The sequence below is a fragment of the Nansenia antarctica genome, assembly GCF_963989245.1.
Source record: "Nansenia antarctica genome assembly, chromosome: 12".
Taxonomy (NCBI): Eukaryota; Metazoa; Chordata; class Actinopteri; order Argentiniformes; family Microstomatidae; genus Nansenia; species Nansenia antarctica.
Window position 1 is genome coordinate 21,993,135 of NC_137682.1, and position 10,000 is coordinate 22,003,134.

The window sequence follows — 10,000 nt, forward strand, 5'->3', positions numbered from 1 at the left end:
CCGTTCCTTTTCCTCTCTTCTCTCACCCCTGTGAGTTATGAGACACAGGTGCACCCTCTACACCTCACACCCAGTCTGTCTAGACAGCCCCCACACACACACACACACACACACACACACACACACACACACACACACATGCAGTGACACACGCACGCACGCATACACTCGTGTACTAACTCAGTAAACTCACCCAACCTAGACAGACACAAGGGCTTCTCATACACTACTGAAGGATGGCGGCTTAAATACACACAGTAATAATGGGACAGTGAAGCATTATTTTGTTCTTCTTTTGGCTCTACACTCCAAAAGTTCGGATTTGAAATCAATCAATTATTATTTTAAGTTTAAAGAAGAGATTCTCTTCTCCTCTTTTTAAAAAAAATTATATAATTTCACCATTCATAAAGTACAACCCTGGGGCGCTTCTGACCAGGGAAGATGTAGGATGTGTTTTGCGGTAGCTCCACTGGAATGTGACTTATTATATACTTTTTCTGCACTATTTTGTACCTTTGTCAATATCAGGCTGTAATATTGCAGCTATTTACTTTAGCTAACTTATTTTCCATTCGTGGACAATATATGATGGCAGGTCGAGGGAAATCCGATACTGTAACAGCAGACTATCCCCTGAGCCAGAAGCCCAACAGCAGCTAGATGCTAACGAGACTCCGCTTCTGAATATGAGACAGATGATGTACGAAATGTGCTCTGACATTTGCAGTAAATTTAAAAACTCCATCATTTCACAGGCTGTAAAAAGAGAGATAACAGCAGCTTTTGAGAGCAAAATTGTCTCTCCTGGCGACACTATTGCGGACCTCGAGTGCTTGGCTAACGACCATGATAGCAGGCTAACCGACCTTGAAGTTAACGTGAACATTCCTTTTCTAAGAAATGTTAGGACCTGGAGGACGTTCACGATGTAATAATGTTCCTCTGCTGGGCTTGCCTGAGGGTTCAGAGGGCCCTCGCCCCACCGAGTTTGCGGCACAACTCCTACGAGTTGGCAACAAACCCGAACTGGACCGGGCCCTGCCAGGCCCAAGGATGGGGAACATCCCGCCCCCCCTCCCCGTCCACTTGTCATTAAAGTAAACCTATTTCAAGTTCAGAACCAAATCCTGCGCCGAGCTGGGGAAGTCTCTCTTCACTCCTACATGGGTAGGATGATTTACATTCTCCTGACTTCACCCCGATGGTGGCTAGTAAATGGTCCGCCTTTGCCAAAGTGAAGAGGGAGCTCCATTCCTGCCCGGGCATAAAGCTTGGACACCTTTCTGCAACACTATGCATTACCCTGCCCGGCGGACAAACTCACAGGTTTAAATATCCATCATTGGCATTGGATTTTGTTGAGAAATGTTTTTTAAAAAGCAGTCACTCCAGACACTGTTTAGCGGATATGCTAACTGTCTAGCTAACCATTGTTGTTAGCTACAAGAACTACATTTCCCAATCATGGCAGGTGCGTTGCTTTGTAACGTTGTCAGTGGTCTCCTGTTGCAGGGTGATGTTGCTATTGCTCTCTTTTTTTCTTCCCTTTAAAATTGGTTACTATGATTACTTGAATGCACCTTTCCTGTTTAAATGTGTATAATTTCCTCAGTTACAAAAATTCTAACACTGCAGGTGCCATTCCCAAATCTCATAGTCGATTGTTTGATTTTTTTTTTTTTTTTTTTTTTTTTTACTGTTTAATGTAATACTTTTCTATTACTTATGCATCTTTAATACTGTGCACTTTTATTGAGTTCATAACTTGTCACATTTCCTCAGGGATCACCAGGTAGGTAGGTAGGTTGACACTAGAGAGCTACTAGAGGTGTGACACTTTGTTTGTTTCATTGGGGGAGGGTTGCACACATCCCGTTGGGGAGATGCTTCTACCAGAATCTTTGTGGGTGGGTGGGTGGTGGGGGGTATGTATTTGTGTTTTTCTTTTAAGACACCTGAATGCCCAATAGAGTGATAGACGAGACCGAACTGTGTCTCTCTTTTACAGGTCCGCCTTAGAAACGGCAGTGTCTTCAAAGAAGACACACACACAACCTTTTTGGCTTGATTCAAAGTGGCACATCCCCAATAAAATAACACGTTTTGGCAGTAAATAAAATCATTATGAAACAGCGAGATGCGTAGGATGACTAACTTAAAAAAAGTGCAACCACAATGTTTATATTCCTATATCAGTTTGTGCATCCTTTTCTGCTCTAAAGTCTGGATGAGGTCTGTACTAGGAACCGTCCTTAGAATGCCTTGCGCTAGCATTTAAAGGGCTGAGAGAGTTTGGAGCCTCGTCCTTGGAAGCGGATGGGGACCTGCACATCCTCGCCGTGTTTGACATCACACTTGTCTATGTCGTTATCCGGTGCTTTAGCAGATGGAGGTGGAGATGCAGAAGGCTTTGAGACACCGACTCCATTGTCCAGCCCTGCACTAGGTTGAACCTGCTGTTCCCAGTCTTGTAACACATCTTGTGACTCCAGCAGGCTAGAATCTGAGGGGTTTCCTGTTGTGGTGCCTTTGATGACGAGGCCATTGCTGCCAGTGCTGGTGCTTGCCGGGCAGGCCTGGTTCAGTAGCATGGTGGTCACTGTCACTGTCTATGGTGATGAAGGTGGGGGAGCGTTTCCCCCGGGCCTTCCTTCCTCCTGTGCCGCTTCTTCTTGTGCTTCTTCTTGTGGTGCTTCCTGGCCCCCCCGTCGACCATCTCCACACTCAGGCTTCTGCTCCAGTTCTCTCTGTCCGTCCTCTCCATGGACATCTTACAGTGCTTCTCCTTGCTCTTCTTGTCTCTCACACCCAGCGAGAGAGACGGAAGCGCGGGTCGTTGTTGTGGTTTGGAAGGTGAGGAAGGCCGCTTGCTGGTCGTCAACGGGTTCCTCCAGGTATCTTGTTTTGTGCTTCCTCTTCCCAACTGGGCTTCCTGTGGCGGGATTTCCTGGGGCTGGAAATCAATCCCATCTGGCAACACTGTTAGGAAGGCGAATTGATCCCTGTTCAGCACAGCAGGCACAGTTACAAGCCCTTCTGAAGGCTGAAAAGGTGAACAAGCTTGTTTTTCTGGCAAAAAAAACTAGAACAGCCTTACAGACTAAATCTAAGACTAATCTCGATGCAACTTTCAGGCCCACTGTGACGGGGTACATTGCATTTACATTAACATTGCAGACCACTACAGACCACTACAGACCGCAAGGGTCTGTAGGATACAATACAAATTGTTTTTGGTAATGCATATGCCTGAAGAAGGTCTATGAAAGACCGAAAGCTCCCACAATAACATCGGATGGCGCTTTGGATGAAGGATCTTATGGAAGGAGATGAACTAAGTGACCATCGGAAATAAATAAATCAATACTTCGGGACCCGCAGCCAAAGCCAATCACAGAAGCCAGGTAGGCTTGCCGGTGTGTGCGCATTACGCTGTGTATTAATGGATGGAATACGGCTTGCATATTCACTGCTGTTTGGCTGATTGATTACCGGTTGAGTCAGTTTTGGAGTGCTGGCATTATCCTGGTTGGCAGACTCTTGGTGTTGTCTGATGTTGTCAAATAAGGAATCTCTGCTTTGTCTCTTTGAAGTTGCCGCTGTGCTGCTGATGTGAATATGATGTTTGCTGGTTGAATTTCCTTTCGGTCTGTAGATGTGTCTTAAATGCACAAATAATGTATTGAAAAGAAATCGCATTCCAGCGACCACTTATATTTGTGAAACTATGAAGTAGCCTAATTGTGCTTCTGGTGTTTTGGACACAAATGTATTGTAGTAGTATACTATAGGGCTCCATTATTTGAAATTGGCGGCTCAAAATGTTCATTTTGAATCCCGGTTAACCGGAAAAAAAACGCGGTTATTTTTCGATAACGATTTCTCCTATTATTCAAATCTGATATCCACTGGTCAAGGAAATCCTAAATCTCTGTTCTACACCATTAATAGACTCCTCCAGCCTCCTGACAGCTCCCTCCACACCACGTTCTTCATCACTGCAACAGATTCATTGATTACTTTCAAAGTAAGATGAATGGCATCTATCAGCAGCTCATTCTTCATCTATCCCTCCATCTGACACAACTGTTCCTCCACTCCCACCTCCCTGTTCCCTCTCTGCCCTCTCCCCTGTGGAAATTGACTCTATCATGACGCTGGTCTCTGGCTCCCGCCCATCCACCTGCTCCCTGGACCCCATGCCCACCTCTCTGGTCAAGGCTAGCCTGACTGTCCTCTGCCCCCTCATGTCGATATCATCAACTCATCAATCTTAACCGTCCCCACTGCACTGAAACTAGCTGCTGTCACTCCCATCCTAAAGAAGCAGGGCCTGGACCCAGACAACCTCAGTTATTTCCGATCCATCTCCAACCTCTCCTTTCTCAGCAAGATTCTAGAACGTGCAGTTGCCTCTCAACTCCAGAACCACATGTCACACTGTTTGAACCACTGTTTGAACCACTACAATCCGGATTCAGGGCCAAGCACTGCACCGAAACAGCTCTGGTCAAGGTGGTCAGTGATCTCCTCTTGGCTGCTGCTGATGGCAATGTCAACATACTCATTCTCCTTGACCTTTCTGCGGCTTTTGATACTATCTAGCACACCATCCTCCTGGACCAACTTGAGTCATGCTGGACCCAACCCTTTCTTTTGAACCACACATACGGTCAGTCACCAAGTCTGCCTTCTTCCATCTCTAAACCATCTCCCGTCTCCGAAACTCACTCTCTGATACTTCCGCCCAAAACATGAATACATTTTTAGAACAATACAAAAACAAGACATACTAGCCAACCCCCCACCCCCCAACAAAACAAAAACAAAAAGGGACAGTACAGTATAAAAAAGAGGAACCTAAAAAAAACTAAAACAGTAAAAGAGAGGACTCAAAAGAAACAAAGAAATAACTGTGTTGCGGCTGAATGACCAGGGCTGAATGACCATTCACACACCAAGAAAGACAATCGTTTATCATTGCCTTCTAACCGTCCAGTATATAATATGAATATACTGACAATATAAATACAAATAGTAGCGTACTGTGTACTTTGTAAAATTAGTAATAAGACTATCTGATCACCTAAAGAAGGAATAGAATTAACAAAAGAGAAAATAGGATTCCAAGTTTTGTTGGACTCATCAGAGCAGCCCCTTACATTATACTTAATCTTCTCTAGACATAAAAAGGATTTTATGGACATTAAGTCGTTCAACCAAGAATTAGAAGATGGAGGCTTTTGGTCCTTCCAATGCAGTAAAATACGTCTGCGGGCGACGAGCGAAGCAAAGGCTATAACATTGTTCTCCCTGGTAGTGAAGCGGGAAAATTCCTCAGAGACACCAAAAATAGAGATTAAAGGGCTAGGAACCACCGGCTTATTGAAAGCCTTCAAGAGTGTATCATAAAAAGAGAACCAAAAAGAATCCAGCTTTGGACAGCAAAAAAATGTGTGTGTGGCTGGCCGGAGAGAGATAACATCTATCACATACCTCACTGGTGTCAGACGGTTTGCTTTTACAGTTAGAGTTTAGCTTTGGTCAGGTGTGACCTTGTGTAGGACCTTAAACTGTATCAGTGCCAGTCTGGGCAAGATAAAGTAGAGTTGACTCTGTCCACGGCCCCCTGCCGCCGTTCAGGTGAAAAGGTAATACCAAGCTCTTTTGACAAAGTGTTCCTAGTTGCAAAAGGAGACGATAAAGCTAACATGATTCACTCCACCACAGTTTAAATGACTCCACGGACTACAGGGAAAGATAGAATTGTGTCAGTGAGAGAATCAAGTGGTTGATGGGGGGAAATTGGGGAAGTTACAGCGAGCAAAGTCTCGGATTTGAAAATATCAAATTTACTCTTGAGAATAAACATGGGAACTATTTGGTCCGAAAATGTCTTTCAAAATCAACTGGGAAGCCGTCTGGGTGCCGTCTGGGTGCCGATACCTTGCCTTTCTGCATCAATTTGAGACTGCCTGTAACCTCTTCTAAACTACGTGGATTATCTAGATTCTTTTAAGTTGTTTGGTTAATTATGGGGAAGTCCAAATTGTCTAAGAATGTGTTCATTAAGGTATTGTCAGGTGGGGCCTCTGACTTAGAATCATTAGAATCATCTTTTGGAGTGTACAGCTCCAAAAAAAAAAAATGCTTCACTAATCCCTTACTTACGATGGGCTTTGTATACTGTACAAGCAGATGAACACACAACCTTACTCTGAAACACGCATACTCTCTCCACACACTCTTGTGGACTTGGCTGAGATGGAGGCCATATTGTGTCAGCGAGTGCCTAGCGTTGTTCTGGCAGTCTCGGTTCCCTGCTCCTCAGCTGAACTGTTAGAGAGGCAATTAAAGATGTAATTACTCCACCAATTACAGACATGATTGCTCACCCTGATTGAGAGAGGAAATTGCTCCGACATGCTGTATGACATGGCACTTATTCCTGCTAAATCAGGATCAGTGTGTAATGTCTAATACCCAGCTTCTTCCTCACAGCTCAAATTATGACAAGCTACCAGTGGCTCTGAGCACGCTCTCTCTCTCTCTCTCTCTCTCTCTCTCTCTCTCTCTCTCTCTCTCTCTTTCTCTCTCTCTCTCTCTCTCTCTCTCTCTCTGTCTCTCTCTGTGTCATCTCTCTCTCTCTCTGTCCTCACTCTCTCTCTCTCTCAATCTCTCTCTCTCTGTCCTCACTCTCTCTCTCTGTGTCCTCACTCTCTCTCTCTCTCTATCTCACGCTCTCTCTCTCTCTCTCTCTGTCCTCACTCTCTCTCTCTCAATCTCTCTCAATCTCTCTCTCTCTCTCTATCTGTCCTCACTCTCTCTCTCAATCTCTCAATCTCTCTCTGTCTCTCACTCTCTTTCTCTCTCTCTCTCTCTCTCTCTCAATCTCTCTCTCTCAATCTCTCTCTCTCTCTCTGTCTCTCACTCTCTCTCTCTCTCTCTCTCATATCACTGTCTCACTCTCCTACTAGTTTTTTGTAGTCTGGTACCTACTGTGTAAATCACACAGTCTTGTTCTCTTAGAAGACGATCTGTAAAAGATCTTTAACATCAGAGTTGTGCTTTACTTGATACTGACCAGTACTCATTCACATATACACCCGATGGGAAAGTCAACTAATCGTTGGGTAATCTGCTAGTCAGCAATACAATGGACCTATCACTAAGCCACGCCCCCTTTGAAAACTCGGACAAACAAACAACGCTTCACTGACAGTGACTGACTGACCGACTGTGACTGAATGACATTCAGTGACTTACAATGGTGGGAGTTGGCAAATTTCTGATTTCTGATTTACCACAGCAAGTAATAGACATGTTTTTTTAAAGATGACAAGAATATTTTGTCTAGAAGCTTTTCACCATCAGATATTAGCAAGTTGTTTGTCAGAGTTTTCTGCCTGTAGTGACTTTTGCTGTGATATGATTGGACAAACTAAACTTACAAATTGCCATAACTAAACACTCAAATCACTGTCACAAAGTCTTCTTACTAAAAATGTTGCAATATAACACTACTAGCCCAGACACTCAAACTTTACTTTCACGAGATTGTCATCCCGGAGCCTATACCAGGATGATCTGTTCAAGTGCTGACAATTTGATCTGTTATTGGAGTCTTTTTCTTCACACTAGTCATCGCCCTCTCGCCCGCCAGCCCATTCCTTGGCTGTTCTGGTTGAGAGTGAGAGAGAGATTCAGGGAGCTGGAGAACTGGAGAACCTGCCAAACCTGCAGCGCTCAGATAACCACAGCTGACACCTCACACACCCCCGGAGAACCCCGGCTCAGACTGAGTGTGCGTGCTGAGGGCAGAGACAGTAGTTAAGAGCTGTGAGGTGGAACGTTATTAGAGGTTCCCTGTCAGACGTGATGGACGACGCATGATGTCCTGCCTGTGTGTGCGTTGAGAGAGAGAGAGACAGAGCTCTAACGCGTGTGCTGTCGTCCCAAACGGAGGTCGTCCCCCCACGGACGTTAATAAAATAACTGCTGTTATGGAACCCGTGTCCCTAACCCTCCATCTCAGTTTTTTCCCTAATTGTCTGTTTTTAATGTAATAGCGTTGTTACAATTTCAAAAACACACATCAAAAATCTGGAAGCGTTTTTTTATGATTACCAGAGCTTTGTTTGATAGCCAACGATTAAGGGGCGATTAACGCCAGCTCCCAGTAGTTGCAAATGGTCCATGGCCTTAAGTTATGAATGGCTTACCCATTTAAACCGTAATGGCTATGCTCTCTCATCCCCTCTTTCTCTCAATCTTTCTTTTCTCTCCCCCTCTCTCTTTTCGCTCCCTGGCGTCATCTGTCACTGTCACTGTGATCCCTCCCTCTGCTTCTGGAGAAACTGCCATCCCATTCTCTCTCTCTCAGGCCTCTGCGGACCCCGTGTCACAACCAGGAAGCTGTAGTCCATAAGCACACACACACACACACACACACACACACACACACACACACACAGGGTTCCCGCGCTGGTTTTAAAAAGCCTTGAAGTCTAAAATCCGGCATTCCAATTTATAAGGCCTAAAAAGGTCCCAAATTTCAGTTATTCGGTCTAAAAACGAGGTGCTAGGTCTTAAAAATGAGATCCTGCAAGGAAATCAGTCCGACCACATCTATTTACGCGGAAATTAAGCAAGTTGGAACCAAAGAATGCCAATTCGCTTCCTTTTTTGTCTGTATGGCAGTGAAATCCCTAATTTCATCACCTCGAGGATGCCAAAAAGCTATCGTATGGTTTCGCGAATAGGTCTAAAATTCTATTCAAAGAGGTCTAAAAAAGGTCTAAAAGGGTTTTAAATTTGACTTGTTGAAACTTGTAGGAACCCTGCACACATTGCCTTAATGTTTCAGCCTCTACAGTGTGTGGTTTGACAGAGGAGGGAGGCAGGTGAGGGTGTACTAGTGGATATGAATGGGCATGGCAGAGTTACATTTAAATGTGCAGTACTGGAGTTTAGTGTAAATACTGACTACTCTAGGAATGGTCTTTAGATATAATATGACTACTCAGGTTGTGGGAAATAGACTGCGCTATGCGTGTGTGTGTTTGTGTTAGGAACATGTTGTTTACAGTTTGTTGGGTTTGTGTCTGTTCTGACACATAATGTCTAGAACATTCATCCATTCAGCCTCGTTGCTATTAACCCCACACATTTGTCTTTGTGTGATCTTTATGTAAAAGCCCTCTTTCCTACACATCTCTTCTTGGGGTTGTCTGTTATTGTGCGACTATAGATTGTCGGAGACATACGGTATCCACAGAGGAAGTTAGATATTAGGGTTCTGGGGCCTCATTAATAAAGCTTGCGTATGCCCACATTTTTGGGGGGGGGGTTTATAAAAAACTAACTTGGCATGAAACTGTGCACCTCTACGTACACTGAGACCCATGCGTACGCCAGAAACTGGAGAAATTAGCAACTGCAACTCTGCTGGCAGAAGGATGAAACTGGAGAAACCCTTTGAAATGGATACTATTTCCACCAACATTAATCCAAATATGACCTCTCACATATTCTATATGAAGGATAGGACACAAAGGATATACGTGCACACTGCACATATCTTATTCGTCCTTGTCCTGTGTGTATCATATTGATATTCATGCAAATATATTGACTTTTTACATTCATGTTCATTGCACGTAGCGAGAGGCTGGACAAGTTGAGCACCGTCCACATTGACTTCACAGTAATGAACGTCTTCATAAGGGGAACGTTCCCCATAAGTCCAATGATTGCGATGTCCATCCATTGAAGAACATGAACAAGCCCACTGTAGACAACTGACTATCATCCCCAAGCACACCCCATTGACAGGTGCATCTCAGAAAAAAAGTAGATCGTGGATCATTATTTTCCATAATTTAATTATGGAAAATACCCCTACCCCCCCCCCCCCCTCTCTCCCCATACCCCTAACCCCCCCCCTCTCTCTCCCCATACCCCTAACCGCCCCCTCTCTCCCCATACCCCTAACCCC

The 10,000-nt window shown here is 44.5% G+C and overlaps 1 protein-coding gene across 1 annotated transcript in view; it reads left to right on the top strand.

Moving 5' to 3' along the window:
• Positions 1-10,000, top strand: part of dync2h1 (dynein cytoplasmic 2 heavy chain 1) — a gene marked incomplete at both ends in the record, with an annotated part of 167,986 nt that overhangs the window by 147,369 nt on the left and 10,617 nt on the right.